General features: G+C 42.4%; 2 long non-coding RNA genes across 2 annotated transcripts; both read right to left on the bottom strand.

Moving 5' to 3' along the window:
• Positions 1 to 5,469: 5,469 nt before the first annotated feature.
• Positions 5,470 to 23,132, bottom strand: LOC130679611 (uncharacterized). The gene is made up of 3 exons (XR_008992627.1): positions 22,988 to 23,132; positions 22,638 to 22,714; positions 5,470 to 5,736 (listed from the first exon to the last, which is right to left on the bottom strand). It is a non-coding gene; the product is annotated as an uncharacterized LOC130679611 (long non-coding RNA).
• On the bottom strand, positions 15,634 to 21,177 carry LOC130679612 (uncharacterized). Its single transcript, XR_008992628.1, has 3 exons — positions 21,080 to 21,177; positions 20,872 to 20,914; positions 15,634 to 18,123 (listed from the first exon to the last, which is right to left on the bottom strand). It is a non-coding gene; the product is annotated as an uncharacterized LOC130679612 (long non-coding RNA).
• Positions 23,133 to 23,264: the final 132 nt, after the last annotated feature.

Raw genomic sequence — 23,264 nt, 5'->3', positions numbered from 1 at the left:
ATGACAGTTGAAAGGGTAACAGGATCTATATTGGTAATGTCTAGTCTAGAAACAAATACCACTTTGTGTATTTCAAACAGAGATATTAATAAAGAGAACTGGCTACAAAAGTGATGAAAGAGCCAAGAAACCACTGGGGAACATGATGCAACTCAGAGACTGGCAGCAGTTGGAAGGTACTTCTATCCTGAAGTCAGAAGGTCAGTGGGAGGAGGTTGCAAGGGCACAGGAAGCAGGGACACCAACAGAAGCTGGAACCACAGAGGAAAAGCACAGAAGTGTGTATGTGGGAGAACTAGCCTAGCTGTTCCCCATCTTCCTCCAGTGCCTCCTGTTGGCCAAACATGCCAGAACTAGGGGAAACACAGCCTGCAGGGGGCATCTCTTATAATACAGACCAGAGAAGGGGAAAAAAGGGGAGTGGCCTGCAAATGGCATAGGCCCAGGATAGGCACAGAAGCGCACCGTGGCTTCAACAGACAGGAGAGGGAGGGCTGTGGGAGAAAGGCAGAGACAGGAGCAGATCCAGTGGGTCTGAGCAGGAAGGAAAAATTAGACCCAAACTGTACTTTTAGTTTAGACTAAAGCTAAACTAAGAGGTGCCCCCAACAAACTCCAACCCCTGCCATATATAATTTTTATCATTTGCCTCCAAGCGGCTCTCAATTCTTGTAGCTGCTTCAAAGAGGAGCCTGGGGCTCCTGTCCAGGCTTCCAAACATGCTTCTGTCCTTCTCTTTCACTTTGAACCAGCTCTGCTGTTTGACACCAGTCCAGAGCACTGCCTGGAAGAGCCCTCTATTATGTGGCAGGGACCAGACTGGTATTGTCCATGGACATACTCTGATGGCACCCAGGGTATCACACAACTGTGGCAGTGGGTGATAGTGAACACACCCCAGATGCAAGCAGTGCTTTTGATTGAGCAGAAGCAACCTTTAAGGTCTTCACTGTCCTTGAAGGCCTCACCTCCAGGAGAGGGAGAGGGCTTGTTCAGTCTCAACAGCGCTAGGGCCAGCATGTGTCAGGAGGAAGCTTAATTTAAGGAAGAAGTTTTAACAGCTAGAGCTGCCAACAATGAGACTGGCTATCTTATAGGAGGGAGCTTTCTGTTCCAGGAGGTATTCTGGCAAGGGCCTATCAGAACCGATGTGAAGGGGAAGCCCGCAGTGGTAAACTGAACTGAATGCCTTCCCCGTTGCCTCTAACTCTGCCCGACTCTGAATGCTGTGGGTGACCAACAAGCTCATTTCATTTTGACCCTCTGTTCTCCACACATCCTTCGGCAACCAAGCCCATGACCCTGCTCCAAGTTCCATGACCTTGGTGAGGGAGCATCTGAGGGGAGAGGAGGTGTGTGCCGCCCACCCTACCTTCTTGGTTTTGGGTTGAGGGGATTGGCCTTAGGTGGGTGTGGTAAATGGCATAATGGTGCCCTGAAGATGTTCACATTCCAAAGCCTGAACCTGTGAATAAGTTGCCCTTTGTGGCAAAAGGGACCTTGCAAATGTGATTAAGTTAAGGATCTTGAAATGGGAAGATTATCCTGCATTATCCAGATAGGCCCAAAGTAATCAAAGGTCAGAGCAAAAGGAGATGTGACAACAAAAGCAGAGGCTGAAATGATATACTTTGAAGGTGGAGGGAGGGGCCGAGAGCCAAAGAGTGCAGGCAGCCTCTAGAAGCTGGAAACGGAAGAAAATGAATTTGCCCCAAAGCCTCCATATAGAATGCAGCTCTGCTGACACCCTTGATTTTAGCTCCCTAAGACCCATTTCAGGGTGCTGACCTCCAAAACTGTAAGATAATTAAGTGTTGTTTTTAAGCTACTAAATTTGTGATAATTTGTTAACAAAATAGGAAACTAATACAGAGGATTTATGACCGTGTCCCAAGATAACTAATACATAGCCTGATAGAAGAAAACTCATTTCTCATCAGAAGGGAGTGAACATGGCAGTGAAGAGCCTGGATCTCAGAGGCAGACCGATCTAGATTAAAATCTCAGCTCTGCTGCAGTAGGCAATACCTCAGAATCTCCTTCCTTCATTTGTAAAATGGAAGTGTTAACACCCACCTTGTCCAGGGTGGTTGTGAAGATGAAATAAAATGATGTAGGTAAAGTACTTGGCATAGTGCCTGCTACAATGAATAGCAGCAGTGAAGTCATTACTATCACCTGCATCATCACTACAACTGCTACCATCACCACCATGACCACCACCACCACCATCACCGCCAAGACTGCTATTGCAGCTAACAACAGTAAGAGCAATCCCTATGGCTGAGGACCAGAGCAGGTGCTGCAAAGGAGGATGAACAGAGACAGCAGCAGGAATGAGGGAGGACGGGATTAGAAAGGGTCAGAGGGTGGAAGTCACAATTTCAAACTGCTGTTTGAGTTTGACTTCAGAATCTGAAGCTTGGCCCGAGGGCTCTTGAGACTGAGGATATTTGAGACTTACATCCTGCATCTGTCTGCCCCAGATCTGAGCTGTAATGTCTGTTTGCAGGGGTACAGCCTCCTGGCTCAGAGTCCTTGACAGAATCACACTGTCCAAGGCCTTCCATCTGGGCTTCTGTCTGGCCCAATGCCTTCAGTTCAGACCTGGAGCTGGAGGAATGCTGGAAGAATGCAGAGACATGACAGAGCCCAGAATTCAAAGCACTGGTCCTCTGCTCTGGGAGATAAACCAGGATCCTGAACTCGATTACACATCCATTTCTTCATGTTATTTTCCACTTGAGGAAACAAGTCAGAGAGCAAAAGAATGTAGGCAAAGTACAAACACATCATTATTATGTATATGATTCTCTCCCAAGAGAAGCAGGGCCTTGATTGTACAGAAAGGCACCAGTGGCTTTTTCCTGAGACACTGGGTTTTGATGAGCAACACACTAAGACAATATGTTGTAGATATTTTTAGCATGCAACTCCACCTAATATGGTGGTTATGAATCTTCCTCTGGAGTCAGATAACACCTGGCCTCACACCCTGGCTTTGCCACTTTTTAGCTATGTGTCCTTGGACAAGTTCCTCAACTTCTCTAAGCCTCAATTTCCTTATCTTTAAAATTTTGGGGATAGCAGATACCTTTCAGAGGTTTTGTAAGGTGAAATGAGATGATCCACATGTGGAACTCAGCACACTGACTTTAGCAATTACTGAGGAGATATTGATTATTGCTGTTGTATCATTGTCATGTTATTATCATTTTCCAAAAAAGCTTTAACTCGGGACCAGAGGCAGCCACATGTCGAGGTACCAACTTGGCTTTCCCTCTGTACGTTGTCACAGCAGCCTGAGACTGCATGCTAGGCAAGGACTGGGAAGTCAGGCCCCTTTCTCCTGCAGAGTTCAGGAGGCTGGCAGCCTGAGGATCTCAGGTGGGTGCAGCTAAGCCCAGCTATAAGACAAGGAAGAGATGTTGACATGTCCCAGGTATGCTCCACAGCTGTTGTAGTGAGGATTGGTGTTGTCTCTCCTACTAAACCATTAAAAAAAATTGTTGCTCAGAAGCTGGTTTCTAACTTCATGTGTCTTTGAACAAAAGGTTGAATTAGTTGACAGGCTGATTCAGATAAGACTGATGAAAACATACCTGAACAATCATGACACTTCATGTTTATCTCAAACGTGGTGACCAGGAGAAAATTTCTCCAGAGTACAAATAGGATATAGGGAATGAGTCAAATGACATTTGGCAATGGCTTTGAATTCATTCCCCTGCAGGGACAATTGATGGGATGCAGTGAAACATTCTCCTTCATTACTGGTGGCATCGAAATCACTATAACTTTTGGGGATGTAATTTGGGCTTAGAATTCCATCTCTGAGAATTTATCCTAAAGAAATAATCCACAAATTAAAAAAGAGCTGTAAGCATATGTTTAATTCAGTGTCTCATTGTGTATAAGAGTGAAAAGATGGAAACATCCTAAATGTCAGCCTAAAGGTCTAGCAGTAGGGGGTTGGTTAAATAAACAACAGCCTATCCATTCAATGGAATATTATATGTCCATTGCTAATGAGTATCACAAAGACCAAATAGTAGCACAGAAAAAGCCTGTGAGATATCAAGTGAAAAAGTCAGGTACAAAATAGGATAGTTCTATCTATGTGAAAGACTACATAGAAAAATAGATTGGAAAGTTACAGAAACATGTTATCAGTGACTGTGTTAGGATGATGGAGGATTGCAGTAACTTCTTTTGTATATGCTATAACTTGTGTGGTAGGCAGCCAAAGTTTCCCTCAAAGAGCTCCATGTTCTAATCCCCGGAACCTGTCCACATGCTATTTATTTTACATGGCAAAAGAGTCTTTGTAAATGAAAATTAATTAGAGAGTTTGAAATGAGATTATCCTGGATTATCCCAGTGGGCCCAATGTAAGCATAAAAGTCCTTATAAAAGGGAGGCAAGAGGATCAAGGTCAGAGAAAGATGAGGAAATACTATACCCTTGGCTCTGAAGATGGAGGAGGAGAACCATGAGCCAAGAAATTCAGGGAACCTCTAGCTACTGGAAAGGCAAGCGAACAGATTCTCCCCAAGAGCCTCCAGAAGGATCACAGGTTTTAACACCTGTGGTTTTCACCCAGGGAGAGGTATTTTGGACTTCTGACCTAGAGAATTTTAAGATAATAAGTGTGTGGTTTTAAGCCACTAAATTTATGGTAATTTGTTATAGCAGCAATAGGAAGTGAATATAATATATTCAATAAAATTGAAATGAATAATACATATATAATAATTAATTTTCTAAAGTGCCAGCTATTATAACTGTTATCAAATATAGGGAATAATTTTTTATGTTTTTTACACTTCACCCATGATGAGTTTGCATCTCAGCCCCTCAGTTGTGTGACCTTGGCCAAGTTCCTAAAGAACTTCTCTGATCTCCTAACCTACATACATGTGGACCCTGAAATATGATCATTTTCAGCTGTAGTGGGCCCCAAGAGAGTAGACTGCTTTTTTTATTAAGTAAGTTTTCTGCAATTATAAAAATAATATAACATTACAAACAAAATAGAAAACAGAAAACTCCCCTTCACCCTAATGTAATAATTCTTTTGTGCATTTCTTTCTATTCTTTTTTCATACACACATTGTATTAGTCAAGCTTCTTGGTTTCAAGTAACCAAAACCCAACTCTAAGTAGCTGTCGGGAAAATGGAGTTACCAGGATCCTCACCTGATCCTCATCTCCTTGCCCATTACACATATGCAATGCTCACAGGCACATGCTTGCACTCCTGCTGGCAGTGAGCCCATAAGTTATCTGTGTTGCTATATAAGGAGCTCTGCCCAGTGCTCTGCCTGGGGATTGTGTGGAGGTGGAGGGACACAGAAGCAGAGATGGAGATAGATTGCGAACTTGCCGGAGGCAGACATGATTCTAGCACTTGGTATAAACTCTTTTACCAACAAGGTTCTGTTATTGTTATTCAGTCTCATCAAATCCACACTGAAATTGCCCAGGGCTGAAATCCCCCTCAGGTGAGACAGTAGCTTAAGTTAAAAAAGGGAAATTTGTTGGTTCAGTAACTAGGAAGTCCACTGGCTTTTGGAAAAGCTAAATTCACGTGCTCAAATGATGGTGTTAGGGTCCTGTGTACCTCCATGCCCTGGCTCTGCTTTCTTCAGTGTGGCTTTAATGTCCAGGGGGCTCTCTTTTTATGGTGAGAAGAATGGCCAACAGCATGATGAGGCTTTTGTGGTCCGTACAGATCTTGACCCTAGAGGAAGACAAAATATCCACATACCAAATATCATGCTGAGACTCTGACTGGCCTTCCATGGGTCATATGCCCATCCCTTGGACAAACCAGTGTGGGTAGGGGAAAGTGGTATCATGATTGTCCAGGTCTGTGTCACACGCACACTCTTGCAGGTAGGGATTGGGAGGAACAGCATGACTGCCATACACCCAGGAGGGGCAGGTCCTGTAATGGACAAGAAATGTTGGGCATGCAAAAACCAGAAACCATCCGCTATTCATATTTTATATTATGAGTAATTTGTATATCATTCCATAGTCTTCATAATTATCATTTTAATGGATTTAGGATTGCAGTATACCATAGCTTGCCTAACCCTTGTAAAATATTGTTGGTTACTTGAATTGTTATAAAAACTTCAATTACAAAGGATGCTGTAATGAACATTTTGTGCATATAGCTTTCTCTATAGATTATTTCTGTAAGAGATTCCCAGAAGAGGGGTTGCTGGATTAAAAGAGAGAACAACTCATTTTGGCAAATTGTTTTCCAGGAGGCCTGTACAAATGTACAGGGAGTGGCACAGCTGCTGGGATTGAGAGGTAGAGTTGCACTCACTCTCAGGCCCTGCAAACAGAAGGGGGTTGAAAGGACACCATAGACTGGTGTGCCCTTAGGCCATGATGAAAGCAACAAACAGGAAACATACTTACCCTGCTTAAGACCAAAATAAAATGCAGACTCACTTGTAGTTACGGAAATGCATGTTAGAACAGTGAGATATCATCTTTACCTACCAGGTTAGCAAAACTTGAAAACACTGCAGTGCTTGTGAGATGGGTGGGTGAGGGGAGTCGTGGGAGAGGTACCCTCTTATTAAGCTGATAGAAATGGGAATTAGTAAAGCCTTTGGGAAAGTAATCTGGTCATATGGATTAAGATTGATCTGAGAACACCTCCATTGTATCACATAGCTACCATTCCTTTTGTAGTGAGAACATTTAAGATCTATGCTCTGAGCAATTTTTAAGTATATAATATAATATTAACTAGAGTCACAATGCTGTATATTAGATCTCCAGAACTTATTCATCTTCTAACTGGAAATTTGCACTTTTGGGTGAACATTTCTCCATTTCCCCCACCTTCTGCCCCTGCTAACTACCACTCTACTCTCTATTTCTATGTTAGGCTTTTTTAGATTCCACATATAAGTGCTATCATCCAGTATTTGCCTTTCTCTGTCTGATTTACCTCACTTAGCATAATGCCCTCAAAGTCAGACCATGTTGTTGCAAATGGCAGAATTTCCTTCTTTCTTATGGCTGAATAATATTGTAATATATGTGTATCAAACCAATACATTTTATGTCTTAAACGTACACAATGTTATATGTCAATTATATCTCAATAAAGCAGGGGAAAAACTTGATCCAAGAGTCCCATTTTTGTGAGTGTATCCTACAAAAAGAAGGTACCAGGTCTGTTTTCTGTTAGTGTCAGTTTCTCTCTCTTTGCAGGTCATAGCTCTCTGCATGAGCTAGATCCCTCCTGTATCTTTGGCCTTGTTTCCAGAAGGTGCCACATCCATCTTTATCTTAATCAGCTAAGCATTTGATATGGACTGTGGCAGAGGCAGCTAACAATCTCCAGTAGCTATTTTTCCCCTTCCTTTCAGTAACAGATCCCACAGAGCCTATGACCACCCACTAGAGACCACATATCACAGCCTCCCTTCTATCTCTGTGTGGCCATATGAATAAGTTCTGACCAACAGGTGAGTGGGAGAGATGTCAGCAGACTCCAAAGCTGGGACAGTCATATTTGTCATCTGGAAACTTGGGCCTTTGGAGATACCAATGAATATCTGCTAGCTTAAACTGAGAAGAGAGAGAATTGGGAGCCACAGGATGGCTGCTTACTGACATGAAAACAGAGAAACCAGGTGAGATGGCTTGTAAAGAAAGAATGGAGCAGTCGCAAAGCAAGAGGCAGTGTCGGATATGGTGAGGTCTGAGGATGCTCAGAGCAGCTGTCTCAGTCCTGGCACCCATTCCTCATGAGGGAGGCCATGCTACTCCTGTGCTTGGTTCTTTTAAGGGACACCCCATTTTCCTATTTGAATGATTTTCACCCAGCCTATTTAAGGGACACCCAGCCTATTTAAATGATTTGTAAAAAGGAAAGGTTAGTGGGGGACTTTTCATGTTAGAGTCCTCCAAAATAACCCTTTCTTTTTTATATGATGGTTAATAAGGTGTGGCAGGAAAACTTATTGTGATGTTTTATTTTGCTTTTGCTGTTGTGGAAAAATTAGAAGAACATCTGTTCATTTGTTTATTCTTGGCATTTTCCTTCCCTGTTCTGAGAAGGGACACAGGCTTGGGACTTCCTGATTCAGAGGAAGTTGGAGCTACGTTGAGAGAAGTTACCTAAGGTGGTCTTCTGTGCCAGGTTTGGTTTCCAAGTTTGAGTTCACTGGGGGGATTATTCTAGAGGACAGGAGAGATGTAAAGTGTTCTATGGGTGGGGTAGGTGAAAGCAGAGACAATAATAAGAGGAGAGACCTTGAGATAGGAGAGGGATGAAAGTCTGTAGATTCTGTGACTTTGGGGAACCTGTGTCCTAACCTGGCGAGTATCAGTTAAGATGCTAGGGCCTCAGAGGGCTCTGGAAGCATGGAGCATCCAGAGAGACTAGATCCTGGTTTTCCATGCCTGTCACTTCCTGACAATAACACTTTATGAAAACGGGAAGTTTGACAGATTGGCCCACAGTCTGTAGTGTGCTAATCCTTGTATTTGAATATCATCATTTAACAACCTTTGATGAACTAAAAGATAGGGGCATTAGGCATCAGTGGATGTTGTCATAAAAAGTGAGGAAACCAGACATCGTGTGCCTCCTATGGTCTTGCCAAACACTGCCTGGTCTTGCCAGAGGGACCAAACCTGAGTCTAATTCAGTCTTGGGAGCAGCTACATATTCACAGGAGATATAGGGGACAGGGAAACATGTTGAGTTGCACCAAGCAAAATCTAGACTCTGGGAAGGTATGCAAGTCAAAAGGATTCTTCAACAGGTTGGGTAAAGCAGTGATGGAGGAGGAGATAGGATGAAAGGGTAGTGCTAAACTCTAGGGATGCACAATTGGGTGATCATTATAAACACCAGGATCTGGGAGGGCTGTGACTGGGAAGGGTGGCAAGACTCTATTTCTTGTTCTGGTAGTGGTAACAAGAATGTTCACCTTAGACTGAGGTATGTATTTGTTTGTTTGTTTGTTTTTTGGTATTTGTTTTATTTTGTAGTTAAAAAAATTAAAAAGTTCTAAGGACAACATAAGCCTGGAGCTGACTCCTCCCATATGTGGAGAGCTGCTTTGGGAATGAAACCACACCCCCAAGAGGTTTCATAGGCTTAGAGATAGAATGTGAGACATAAAGTCCATGATCTTGTTTGATTAAATGCATCTAGCCATTTCTGAAGCTTGATACACCCATGACATTTCCAGTTACATGAACCAACAGTCCCTTTTCATTCTCACAGCTTTGGTTGACAACTCAGAGTCCATCCACTTATCTGTAGAGACACAGAAGACTGGCAAATGTTTCTAAAGGATTCTGGTTTTGTTGGACTTTTGGTGATTGCTTTGACTGTCTGCCGTTACTCACATTCACTGCTACACAGAGCCAAACCTCTTCTTCATTCTCTTGATGCTCTTGAAAGCTTTATTCCATATTTTATAGCCGTGGGGTCCATTATTATTCACTGAGGCATGGTTTGTTCTGACCTTGTTTGAGGATCAGCAGAACTCACTGAGGGAGGGGGTGGAAAGGAATGTTCTGCCAAAAGCAGATAAAAGTTCTGCTGCCAGGAACAGTTGGCACATTTCTTGGGTTAGTCTGAGGTGGCCTAGGGGAAGTAAGGGACATTTCAGGTTCCATTCATTCATTCATTCATCATATTATTTATTGGTTTCCAGGCACTGAACATGACTGCCCCAGGCTGTTTTCAGGAGACTCACAGCTGGGGCTCAAGGGGTGGGGTGGAGAGCTATGTGGTACAACCTGGGGAGGTCTCAGGACCTCCTTGTCTCTGATCTGATTCATCTCCCTCTTCCAGGTTCTGAAATTTTTATTATTTGAGTTTATTCTTAATATTATTGCATTATTCTCAGGAAATCTGATTTAGAATGCAAAAAATGTGTTTAAAATGTGTTAACTAGAGGGATGAGCATGCTTTAGGACACACTATCACTATGGTGAAGAGTAGGAGAGGACAGAAACATTTTGATGAGAGGGCAGCCTTTGGGAAGAGTCTGCAGACCTGGGCAGCCAGGAGGTGTTGTCTAAGGTAAGAGAGGAGGATGGCCATGGGAGAGAGCGTAGAGGAAAGAGAAGCTGAGAAGTGCCTATTATTTCATCAGTTTTCTCAAATTTTGGTAGTACGCATGCCATGAGTATCTCTCCCTGTTAAGGAAGTGGGACTTCTTTTGTGTGCTAGGCTTTGAAGTCAGACAGACCTGTGTTTGCATCCCAGCCTTGCTTCTTACTGGCTGGTGACTTGTACCAAGTCACTTCTACATTCTCAGCCTCAGTTTCCTTATCTATGTAATACAGAGAGAGTATTGACTTTATTGGATGATTGAGGAGTAAAAGACACTAAGGTATATAAAGAGTTGAGTACAGAGTCCCAGCACGTTGGTTTTTTTCAGTGAATCTTAGGTCCTGTGCTTGGTTGAAGAATCCCAGTCCTTTGATAGCAGTCAGGTCAGAGGTAAGAAACTTAAAATGGCTCTTCAGACTAGCTTTACAAATAGACCTTGTTTTGGGGGGGAAGTTCTATCCTTTCAAAAAAAAGGAAGAAAGTAAAACCTAGCCCAGTCTCATTTAGTTGACATTCTACAAACATATTAGTCGATTCTCTTCTTTCCACTTTTTTTGTAATTTTTCTCTTACTTGTCTATTACTTTAGCCCCTATTAAGTCAGACCCTAACTAACCCCCTTAATGTGAGAGATCAGGAGTCATAGTGTTCTTCCCTTCCATTTGTTTTTGTTTTCTCAAAGTGTATCAGCTTCTGGTGACTGAGGCAATTAGGAAATAAGGGGAGTTTCCTTTTCTGGGCAATAGATTAAAAATTAAACATTTAAAAACATTAAAAACAATGATGTATTGAGTACTGGCTGTGGCCAGGCCTCTGCATTTCACATGGTTTCTTCAGTCTTTACAATAACCCTGTGAGTGGAGATTATTATCTCAGATTTACAGAGCCTTACAGGGTTGTTTTGAGGATTAAATGAAATAGTGTTTGAAAACTGCTTAAAACATCTAGATTCAATAGACGTTAGCTGTCATTATTATTGTTATTTTTCAATGAGGAAATTGAGGCTCAGATTGGTCAAGATACCTACCCTAAAGTCACCCAGCTAGAAGGTTGAAGAAGGATCCCAGGGCTTGCTGCCCTTAAAGTCATAGTGGAGAGGTCCACTGTTTCACATCTTGGTTGAAATGACAAAATATTAGTTCAAACAGTGAAAAAATTTTCAACTCCATTTTAACCCGACAGTCCAACAAAGGTTCACCATAATTTTGGGCCAACAAATTCTCCCTCCTTGCTGATATCTCCTTGTACAGACTCCATCTTCATTCCTTACCAGCACCCAGAGCACAACCTCCCAACTCAGCTGCTCTCCCAGACCCATGTGCCATTTTGCCTCACACCATTAGTGAGTACTACAGTGAGCATCTATGGTGTGCCCTGCCCTTCCCCTTGGTGCCCTGAATAGTTCTAGGTACCCGGTACTGATCCAAGCCTGGCGGTCAGCACTTTTCTCCCTAGGACTTTTCAAACTTGAATCAAGAGCATTAGTCCCTTTCTAGTATTGGAAATAGTAAGATGTAAAACTTGGGATGCCATGTTTCTAGACACATGAAGAAAACCAGTCTTGAGAAACTGAAGGTGATGCAGCAAGGGAAGCAAAGAAGAAGCAACAGTTCCAGTGGTGCTCAAGCTCCTGATTCCACAAGTTCAGCTCATGGTCACCCACTCCCCACCCCCACCCCTACTTTAGTTTGATTGTTGAACCCTTTTTTGGACTCCTTGAGCTAATTCTTCTTCACTTTTGCCCAAGCAAGTTCAGGTTGGGCTTCTGTCACTTGCAACCAAGTCCTGGGTAACCTAAGCACCACATAACCACAAAGAATTTGGATTGTGTGTTGATCCTGAGCGTATTTTTGCTTAGCTGGTCTTTGTGTCTGGAACGTTCTGTATTCCCACATGTTCAAAGCTAATCATGCAAATTTCAAGGCCTCACTTCTCATGAACATTCCCCCATCCAACCTGATGGAATTCAACTACCCTTCTTAATAAGTTCCCCAGTCCTTTAAAAGGGAGAAAGTTCTCTTGTTGTACTCAGACCTTTCTAATTTGGGTTACAGTTATTTGTACATACACCCTCTCTACTATTATCTTTCCAGAACAAAGATATGCTTTGCTCATCTTGTCCCCACTGTGCTACACAGTGTCTGGCATGGATAGCACTATACAAACGTTAGTGCCCTTCTTCTTCTCCTTCTCTTCACTGCAGGCACATTTTTTCCTGTAGTTTCACTTTCTTTCCCAGAAAAAACATTCCATTCCCTGATGCTGAGTGGGAAAATGTTCACTTGTGTCTGCCTCAGGCAGTTGTGTTTTGATGAAACAATATTAATAAACTGTTATATAATAATTTATCTAAAAATGGTTACTGCACTGTAGGCTTAAGGAACTAGTGAGATAAGTCATTAATACTGTTTAGATGGTAGGTTGTCCTGGTATATGTGGTATTTTTAGAATATGGATTTCAAGTGGGAACCCTGTAAGGTTTGTGTTCAGCAAGAGACTCCATTTCCAAAAGAACTACCTGACAATCTTGTGGTCCCATTTTTAGTATCCCTGCTTCCCTTCAAATCTCTTCAGTGTATTAGTTATTTGTGAGCAAGACAAGAGGTATAAGTGTGTTTTTATATGTAAACACACTTAAAAAAATTCTAGGCAACTTTTGTGGCTTGGGGGTTGGTGTTTTGAGAACACATTATTGTAAGAATATGTAACTTTTTACATTTAGCTGTCAGCTCCCCTCTCAAATTCCACCACCTGGATAAAGTTCTCTGTCCAGCAATCTCTTCTCTTTTCTTCTCTGAGTTCTGGGAAAATGTATTGTTCTGCACCGTCTTTCAGCTTGTATCATACTGTTTTTCATCAATGGCTGTTTTTTTTTTTGTTTGTTTGTGTGTCCAAGTCTTTGTCTGCCAGAATTATTTTAATTGGTCCTGGGGTTTGGTCAATTTCAAATTTTTTGGTACCCAGTGAAAACTGTTAATGGTTACACTGTTTAAAGGACAATGTATTCCAGAGGACCTACTAAAATACCTGTCATACATCTAAGTGTACAGTAAACATCTTGCCCTTCCTTTGTGTCTTGCTTCCCTGGAGCAGTAAGGTAGAATAAACAAGTCCCAGAAGTTGGACACCTAACTTTAAAATTTTGCTCATTCAAGCAATGAAAAATAAAGGGGGATAGAATCCCCATTATTGGTTACTTAGCTATCTTTTCATGGATATTCTTTTTTTTTTTTGAGAGGGCATCTCTCATATTTATTGATCAAATGGTTGTTAACAACAATAAAATTCTGTATAGGCACAATCATTAATCAATCCCAAGCCTGATTCTCAACAGTCTCCAATCTTCTGAAGCATAACGAACAAGTTCTTACATGGTGAACAAGTTCTTATATAGTGAATAAGTTCTTACACGGTGAACAGTGCAAGGGCAGTCATATCACAGAAACTTTCGGTTTTGATCACGCATCATGAACTATAAACAATCAAGTCAGATATGATTATTCGTTTGATTTTTATATTTGATTTATATGTGAATCCCACATTTCTCCCTTATTATTAATATTATTTTTTTAATAAAATGCTGAAGTGGTAGGTAGATGCAAGATAAAGGTAGAAAACATAATTTAGTGCTGTAAGAGGGCAAATGTAGATGATCAGGTCTATGCCTATAGACTAAGTATTAATCCAAGCTAGACAAGGGCAACAAAACATCCATGGATGCAGAAGATTTCTCTCAAAACAGGGGAGGTGAGGTTCTAAGCCTCACCTCTGTTGATCCCCAATTTCTCACCTGATGGCCCCCCTGGACTGTGCCTGTCTCAGGTTGTTCCTCCCTTGAGGAATCTTACCCATCTCTGGCTAACCAGTCATCTTCCGGGACCATACAGGGAAATGTAAAGTTGGTAAGTGAGAGAGAAGCAATATTCTTTGAAAAGGTTAGCTTTTTACTTCTTTGCAGATTTATGCCCTGTGGCTTCTATGCCAGGCATTTGTCTTGAGGTATCTTTACCACTTGGAAGAATTATGATACTCAGTAATTTTCTATATGAGGCACAAATTCTACTAAAGGGTTGTAATTAGGAAGGAAGAAGAAAAGCTATAGAAGTAGCAGACGGAAGAAAACATGGGAAGATTGATTATTTCTTTGACATACCTTCTTGTAGAGTAACTTCAGCATGTATAGGTTTTAACAAACTACTAATTAAATTGTGTACACACATTAACATAATAGGAATACAGATACATAACAAAAGCAGACCTACAATTACCAGCCATCTCCAGTGAAACCAAGAAAACCAGTTAGGCACCCTAGGCATTTGTGAAAACTTATCAATGATATGACGGATATTGTCTAACTGATTTTGAATAGTTTGAGAAAAATCAGACAAATTAAACCAACACATTCCTGGGAACTGTTCACATCCCATATGTTCTTTTAACAGTAGATAGTCTATAGTCGCACGATTTTGGAGCACTGCAACTTGCACTTCTCCTAATTCTTGGTTGAGTTCCAACAATATAGATCCAGTCAAATTTGTTGTTTTACTGTATGTACAGGCCAGCTTAGATATCTCCTTCTTCATTCCAATGGCAAGTCCAGGAACCGGTGGGATGAATGCTGCTACAACTGCAACAGCACCAGGGTCTTTGTTGAAGTTTTTTGATGATCATCTTCTGGAATGACTCTTCCAGAGGATGTTGATGTTGGAAGTTCTTCTTCATATTGTATCTTAATTCATTTTCTGGGTAGCCAAATTAGGCTTTGATCCTCTGTATAAAGACAAACAAACCCTTTGCCCACACTTTGATATGACCTTTATACCATTGTGAAGAACCTATTGGAGACAACCACACAGGAACTGCTTTTTTTTTTTTTAAGAGAAAGAAGTATTATCAGAAAAATGTACTTCCATAGCTGATCATCCGACACCCTTTAAAAGATCAAAATTAAGGATATGTAAAGCATGCATTAATCGTTGATTTGCAGTTAATTTTATCCTATCAGGGAGTAATCCCCCCTCTTTTTTTGTTATCATTAATCTACAATTACATGAAGAATATTATGTTTACTAGGCTCTCCCCTACACCAAGTCTCCCACACAAACCTCATTAGAGTCACTGTCCATCAGCATAGCAAAATGTTATAGAATCACTACTTGTCTTCTGTGTTGCACAGCCCTCCCCTTTCCCCCACACCCCACATTATACATGCTAATCATAATACCCCCTTTCTTCTTCCCCACCCTTCCATCTTTAGTTTTTAAGACCCCAGAGGGCATAGACCTACTTTGTACAGCCTATAGTTCAAGCATGATGTCTAATAGCTAGTAAGCACCAATAAATTTGAGAAATGATTGAATACACACTCTGGAATTTCTTTGTGGGGAACATGGTTAAGAATGAAGTTTAATAGCTATTTCAGTCTTTTTGTAAAGAAGTGGAATATAAATATGTAAATAAATGTAAAGAAGTGGAATATAAATATGTAAATAAAAATAAGGTATTGTTATAGAATTTTGGAAATAATTCTTGGCCTCCGATCTGCAATATTACCTGGATCAGAAAGGTTGGCTGAAGAGAACTGTTGGGGACAAAGTATGTGAGGTAGAATGCATTTTTTTTTTCTAGTGTTTAAACACAAGCTGTAAAACAAATGTTTCTAATTAACATACTGAGGCTGGGAGTTTTTGTTTGCGGAGTCGAAGAATGAACTTAGCAAACATGCAAGGTAGGAGAGCCAGGGAGAGGCTTTTATTTAGAGATACAGTGAGAGGACAGAGCTCCTGGCTCACGCCAGGTGGGGACAAGGAAGCCCGGGGTGGTGTGTTGTCTAGGGGATTTATAGGCAGTTGAGGATTTTGGGGAACTGGTAAAGGGGTTAGGATGTAGACCTGTTAAAAGTGATCTTAGGATGTTTGTCCTTGATGAGACATTAAGTCCCTTTTAGCATGCTAAAGTGAATCTTACACATGATTACAAACAATTAGCATAATAAAAACATGGGCTACTTTCCTTTATTTGGGGAGTATCAATGGATCTCACTGAAGAATGACTCCAGAGCTTAATATTTAACACAGAGTTTTGGTAGGGGGTTTCCTTGCATGTAGTTACATTGCTCTGACTGTAAAGATTCTGCCTTGCTTTTTCCGGAGGCCCTTCGTCTACTCTATCTAAGCCCACAGTCCCTGTCAATACCACTGATTTTTTTCCTCCGTTAATTCCATCTTTCTTCAAAAGCTAATGGGTATATATAATGCCTCCACATCACAGACTCTTCTAATGGTTTAGGAGATGTGAGTTTTATTAGAATAAAGCAGAATTCACAACCCACAATGAAACAATTTGTTGAAGTTAATCTGGAGTTGATTTACAAATCAGTTTTCATGAAATGGGTTGGATCCCTATTACATGTGCTATCCCTCTAAATCTCCTTTTCCAAGAAGTGTTTCAGCTTTATTCTTCCTCTTGCTCTCTATCCTTCCCCAGCATACCCTTGTCACTTTCACTTTCTTCACATGGTGTTATCATTATCTATTCTTTCCCCTCCTTTCTATTTCCTCCCATTAGACTATAAACTCCTTGGGGGCAGGTACTAAAGCTTGCTCAACTTAGTATACTCAGTGCCTTGCAAATGTGCCCAGTTGATGATAGGAGATTCAACTAAGATCTGTTAAATGAATGAATGAATGATAATATGCTCACATTTATATAATGCATTAGGCTCACAAAGTACTTTCCTGTATTTTTGACTCCCATGATACTCTGAGGCAGACAGGAAACCCATTATCATTCCTATTTACAGATGTGAAAAGAGGTTCAGAAAAGTTGTGTAACCTAAGGGCAAATAGGCTGCAACTTAAGGAGACACCAGGATTCACAATTGTTTATTCCGATTGTTGACTGGAGCTCTTTTCTGAACAAAGGGAACTCTAAGCCAAAGGCAAAACAAACATTCCCTGAACCCTTTTAACCTTCTCCCTGTTCTGCCTCCTTTCATTTCTGACTTAGCCCTTTTTATTTATATAGACACATACTGCCTATGTGCAAATGAAAGATGAAAATTACATACTCTTAGTCAATTTTCCAGTTCCTCTGCTTGGGACCTCCTGACTGAGATGCAGGACTGTGGAATATGTGGCAAGAAATGGGGGGGATGTGTATATGTGCGGGGAAACATGTAGCTGATTGGTATGGCCAGAGTGTGCTGCTCAGAGGACTATCAGGGCAAGGGCCTGCCATGCTGAGGCCTTGACCTTGAGTTCCCCATATCCCTCACCTCTCATCTCCAACATTTTTCTCTAGGGGTAATCTGGATAAATGAAATGTAGAGTTGAGAGGATAATGCTGACAATGATTCCAGCAGATGTTGACTGAAGTATTAAGGAGTGTTTAGGGGATGGAGTGGTCAAGGTGACAGTGGAAAGTAGTCAGGGCTTACTTGCTGACAGTATCTGCATTTAATAATTGTATGCAATTGGGCTGAATTGCATACAATTCTCCTTTCCATATTGCCCTGAGGGTGGAAGCTAAGAAAAGGGCAAAGGAGGGAGTCTTTCAAATGGCCTTTAAAATAAGCAGAGTCCTTTTCTTGAAAGAGAATGGCCAAAAGCAGTACACTTTTACAAATCCAAGAAAAATGGAATGTTGTGGGACGCTTGTGAGTGGCACAGATGACTACATCATCAGCAACTTAAAATGAGAATGACATGGGAGCTTACTGGCCTTGCCTTAAGCTTCATGTAATATCCAGCTCCTAAAGCACTATCAACAATGACAGGACTCCATATACATGATAAAAAGGAGTTTGGTTCAGAGTTGCAGGGAAGTCAGAGTGAAAACAAAGTCAAGAAAACAAGCAAGAAAGTATTATACTCTGTAACAGAGTGCTTCTTTACACGAATCTATGTGCTCTTCCTGGGTGTCTAGGAGCAAGGTAGCTGGACCAAGAGTTGATCATGTAGCTTTGGTAGTATCAGGTTTTCTAACAGCATGGCTTGATATTTAAGGAGTCTATTGTCAGACAGCCATCAGAATCAATTGTATTGTAGAAGGTTAGGAATATTATGAGGTATAAACCTGGATGGGAACCCCTAGGGTTAGTTTGAGGCTTCTTATAGCAAGAGAGTAAGGGCCCCAATGGCTCTAAAACAGGAAGGCCATCCCTGCACCGTGGGGTTGAGTCTTTTTGATGAATAGGCCATAGGTTGATGAGTTGGGTTTAGCTATTTAGTTAGAACTCCAAGGGCTACTCCTTGTCTTTTATGGGAGTACATTTGGAATGGCCTGACTGGGTTTGGGAGGGGCCTGTGTCAATAGGTCCTTAAGCAGATCTACAGCTTTTTATTGTGGTGGTCCCTAGTCTAAAGGTTTAGAGTCATTTTAGGACTTCATAGAGAGACTGTGCAATAAGTCCATAATTTGAGATTCACAATCTGCAATACCGTGTCAGTCCTAGGAAAGCCCAGAGTTGTTTGCAAGTAGTAGTTTGGGAGTGTGAGATAATGGCGTGAATTCAGCCTGGAGAAAGGCCTTTCTTTCCTGGAGTAAGGATTATTCCCAGGTAACTGACCTTTTGTTGTACTAACTGAGCTTTGGCCCTTGAAACTTTATACCCCTGCTCAGCTAAGAAATTAAGGGTTTGAATAGTATGATTGATGGAGTCTTGTTTTGTGGGAGAACAGATGAAAATATCATCTATATATTGTATGAGTGTGCCCCGCTGTTTAGGTGCTGGTGGGCTAGGTCTTGGGATAAGGCTTGTCCAAATAGATGAGGACTGTCTCTTAATTCCTTGGGGAGGACAGTCCAAGTTAGTTGGCCAGAGTTGTTTTCTGGAGTGGTCCATTCAAAAGCAAATCATGATTTTTATTGTTTTACTAAAGGGATTCAGAGAAAGGCATCCTTGAAATTTGGGGTCATGAACCATGAGGTGTCGGGTAGAATGATTCCTAATAGAGTACTGGGGTGGCATATTTAGCCCTTCCTGGGATTCCCTTATCCCAAATGTCAGGATCAACAGACTATTCCCAGTACTGAAAAGCTGATGAGGGGGTTTTGGGAATGACCAGAAGTTGAAGAGGAGCCTGACTGGCCGGGGGAAAGCTGAAAATCATCCTGGTGTGTAATTTTTCTAGTATGTCTCATCCCAGGAGGGAAATGAGGCATTCTTTCATGACTAAAAATGGATGTGAAAATTAATGGCTATGGAGGAGGCATTCTAGGGGTGGAGTGAAGGTTCGAGTAGTAGGAGTTCCTGTCACTCCGAGTATTGTACAAGTTTGGGAGGACAGGGGTCCAAATAGGAACTGAGGACAGAGTAGGAGGCCCTGGTGTCAATGAAAAAGAAAACTGTCCTATCTGCCAAAACTGTCCACGGTTACCCTTGGCTCTAGTCCAGTGATGTCGATGTCATGGGTTGGGGCTGACTTGCCAGGGTCTCCTCATTCCTGCAAAAGAAGCTCAAGGACTATGGGTGGCTCCAGTAGCTATTAGGACAACTCTTTGCCCAATGCCTGGTCCTCCAACAGATAAGTATATCCTCCTACTACTCACTATCTTTCTTAGAATTCTCTTCGAGTCCGTGGACATGGAAGTAGACTGGGCCGCAAGGGCGGCCTGTAGCTGAGTATGTCAGGTCTCCTTTCTTGTTTCCCTTTCCGGAGCCCCAGCCTCTTCTTCCTGATCGCGGCCATAGAACACAGTACTGGCCAGTCAGGAGTTCATCTACACTGCTATTGGGGTTTATCTGGATCTGTTTTTGTAATTTTTTTCTGATGTCAGATGTTGACCGAGAGAGGAATTTCTCTCTCTGTATTATTTGTCCTTCATATAAGTCTAAATCTAGATTAGTATATTCAGTGAGGGTGTCTCACAGGCTTTCTAAGAAAGTAACTGGATTTTCCTCCAGCCCCTGACTAATGGCTGCAGCCTTTGAATAGCTAATAACTTTTTGCCTGGTGTTTTTTAGCCCTGTCTTTATGGAAAGGAGGAAGTGGTTTCTGTCCCACATAGCTTCTTTGTCATTAAAACCCTAGTTAGGATCTATAGAGGGAATAGCTGTTTCCCCAGTGGGAAATTTAGTGTCTGACAAATGGAGGCTACTGGCAAATTTAAGGGCTTGCTTAATAACTCTCTCTTGTTCCGGGTCAGAGAGAGTCTGTCCCAGGATTATCATGACGTTCTTCCAGGGGAGGTCATAAGCTAGGCTGATATATTGGAATTGATCAATATAGTTATCTGGATTGGTAGTATAGCTGCCAAGATCAGCCTTAAGCTGTTTTAATTGTTAGTGAAAAAGGTTTGTGGACTAGTACAGTGCCAAATTCTCTGCCTGCTGTTTCCACTAGTGGGAGAACTTTAGCAGGTGCCTTTGGGAGTGAATTTGAGTACTTGGGACTTGGTACTTGATGGCTCTGTGAGGTTAGCTGTGAAGTTTGCCCTTGGGTGATCCTGAGTACTGGGGTGCAGGTAAAGCAGGGAGAGAAGCAGAGGGTGGACGGACCATCTAACTTACAAGTCTTGCAGAGATTCTCCCAGCTTCTAAAATAGAAGAAAACCTGAATATATGGGATCTCTGTCTACCCAGCTGTTTGCAGAGGAGGTCAAGCTGAATGAAGGTGTTAGGGTTAAGAGTTCCATTAAGAGGCTATTGCTCCTGGTCCCCTAGTTGATACTGGGGCCAAGCTGTGTTGCAGAAGAATACCAGTCTTTTCTTTTTGAGTGTCTCTGGATCTGTCTGGGACCAATGAGAAAGGATACAGCCCAATGGTGTAGTAGGTAGAATAGACTCCTGGATGCCCATCTAGGAAGAAATGAATAGGTTAGAGAGCCTAGTATCCCAGGGTCTATCCCAGAGGTCTTGGCGTCCCAAGATTTGGAAATCTATTACTGTTTTTGGATGTCTCCGAGAATAGGACAGAGGACAAGAGACTGGTGGCTTTCTAGTTTAGGGCTTTGGGGGCCTTACCACATCTGAGGTGGTACCACAAGATAGAGACAGTGGAGATCAAGGCTGACAGAGTATCTTTGTGGCAGCCAGAAGGAGGTTCAATCAAGTGGAAAACTGGAAAAGCAAAGAGTGTTGGACAACAAAAACCTATTTATGAGGTGGCCAGGGGTTAGACTTGGGTGTGATTTACTGTGTGCCTCGGTGTATGGATACTGACTTGCAGATGGTGGGGAGCCTAGTGCATCTGCCCCAATCCGCGATCACCTTATCACGTCATGAGTTTTCTGGTGGCAGCCATGCTAGTGGCATTTAAGTGGTTGACCTGTGCCTGCTTTTTGGCCAGAACCACTGCCCAACAGAAAATGAAAGTAAGAGTGACTTACCACTGCTGAGTTACAGCAATAAATATGGTAAGAAGGGGTTCTGTTTGGAGTTGCAGGAAGTCAGATAGAATGAAACCAAAGTCAAGAAAGCAACCAAGAAATTTTATTACACTCTGTAACAGAGTGTGCCCTGCCCTAATGTCTGACATGCCCCAATGGCCCACTGTGAGGCCTCTTTTATGAAGTTGTTGGCAGGGCAGAGAATTTCTTGATTGACAGTTCTTGGCCATTCTAGGTCTGATCTGATTGGTGAAATGAGGGCATAGGCTGCGCTGTGCCTGTACTCTGATGTTTTTTTTCTGGGGAGACCCTGGACATTTCCTGAGTCACTCTTGTCCCGTGGCTTCACCTGATTAACTTTCTGAGTAATTTCTGGCTCTCTGGCTTTATCTGATTAACTCCCTGAGTCAATTTTGGTGGGCCCCATATCTCTTTCCATCCTGCTCATGTCTATCTTTCTGCCTAACATATACATATTCCTTCCCATCTAGTTTATGAGAAATAGGTAACATATTTTATACCTAGAAACTTAAAAGTTATACATGTAAGGCCTACTATTTGAGTAATTAATATGTGTCAGGAGCTTTACATATATTTTATACTGGACAGGAACTTTGCGATAGTAAGAACTAACATAAGTTGATTGATAAGGAACTGAGGTTCAGAGAGATCAAGCAACTTGCCCAAGGTCATATACCTGATAAATGGGATTCCAGAATTTTCACCAGTGTCTGACAGTGAAACAAGTTATTTGACACTGAGTCAAATAACCCTTGGATTAAATTTCCTCACATATATCCAACTTAACCACTGGTAAGCACTCCCTCTTCCTCCTATACCATAATTTTTTACATTAGTGACACCTACATGGCTTGTATGCTGTATATTCCTCTTATGTTCCCAATCAGATTGTAAACTTCTGGAGGGCAGGGACCAGCTCTATAGCCTCAGTAAGTTACATATAATTGGTGTAAGTAGAATATTTTTAACAAAAGACACCTGGAAGGTGGCTAGAAATGTGGAGTCTAGGAGTAAGAACAGGGACAAGAGTATTCATTCAACAATTTAGTGAGCACCTGGACCGTGTTAGATGCAGAGGACACTGTGATGACCACGTTAGTCAGGGTCCCTGCTCTCACGGGTATTCATTGTAGAGGTCAGGGTCAAGACTAATCATGTACCACACAAAGAACAATTTATCTCCGTGTTCCTCAGCAGAAAAGAAAATCAAGGAGTCTCATCTGCAGGGTTCTGGCAGTCCTGCAGCACACTGACATGAAAAAGACACAGAAGTACGACGTCAAGTGAAACGCTTCCACGTGATAGAAGTTGACCCGCCAGAGGTCGAGGGCCCGGTGTGATGTGAGATAAAGGGCGCAGAGTTCAAGGCGCGCGTCCCAGATAAAGGGGTGTGGTTGCCCAGCCCCTGCCACCAGCTTTTCCGCCCGTTGCCACGTTCCGAAGCACCAGGACCTCGGGCGGTGGGGTCTTCCCCGTCCACCACGAGGAAAATGGGGCGCTCTGGCGGGCGCCAGCTCCTCACCTCACTCTGTTAAACGCCCCCACTTGTCCCTCATAGGCGGAGCCCGGTCCTGGTGGGCGGACGGGGGTGTCCGGACTCCACGAGGATTGAAGAGTGAGGGCGGCTGGGCGGCGAGGTCCTCAGAACCTAGACTCCTCACCACAAGCCATTAAATCCTCTACGCTTTCCCCCTTATTACCCTGGCTCCGCGGATACTCCCCCGGCTCCACACGCCACCGGCTCAAGACCTGGGGGCGGGACCAGGGGGATCCAGGCTGCGCGAGAGTTCCGCCGAAAT

This window comes from Manis pentadactyla, chromosome 11, assembly GCF_030020395.1.
Source record: "Manis pentadactyla isolate mManPen7 chromosome 11, mManPen7.hap1, whole genome shotgun sequence".
Classification (NCBI taxonomy): domain Eukaryota; kingdom Metazoa; phylum Chordata; class Mammalia; order Pholidota; family Manidae; genus Manis; species Manis pentadactyla.
The sequence above is the reverse complement of the archived record's forward strand: the minus strand, read 5'-3'. Positions and strand labels throughout refer to the sequence as shown.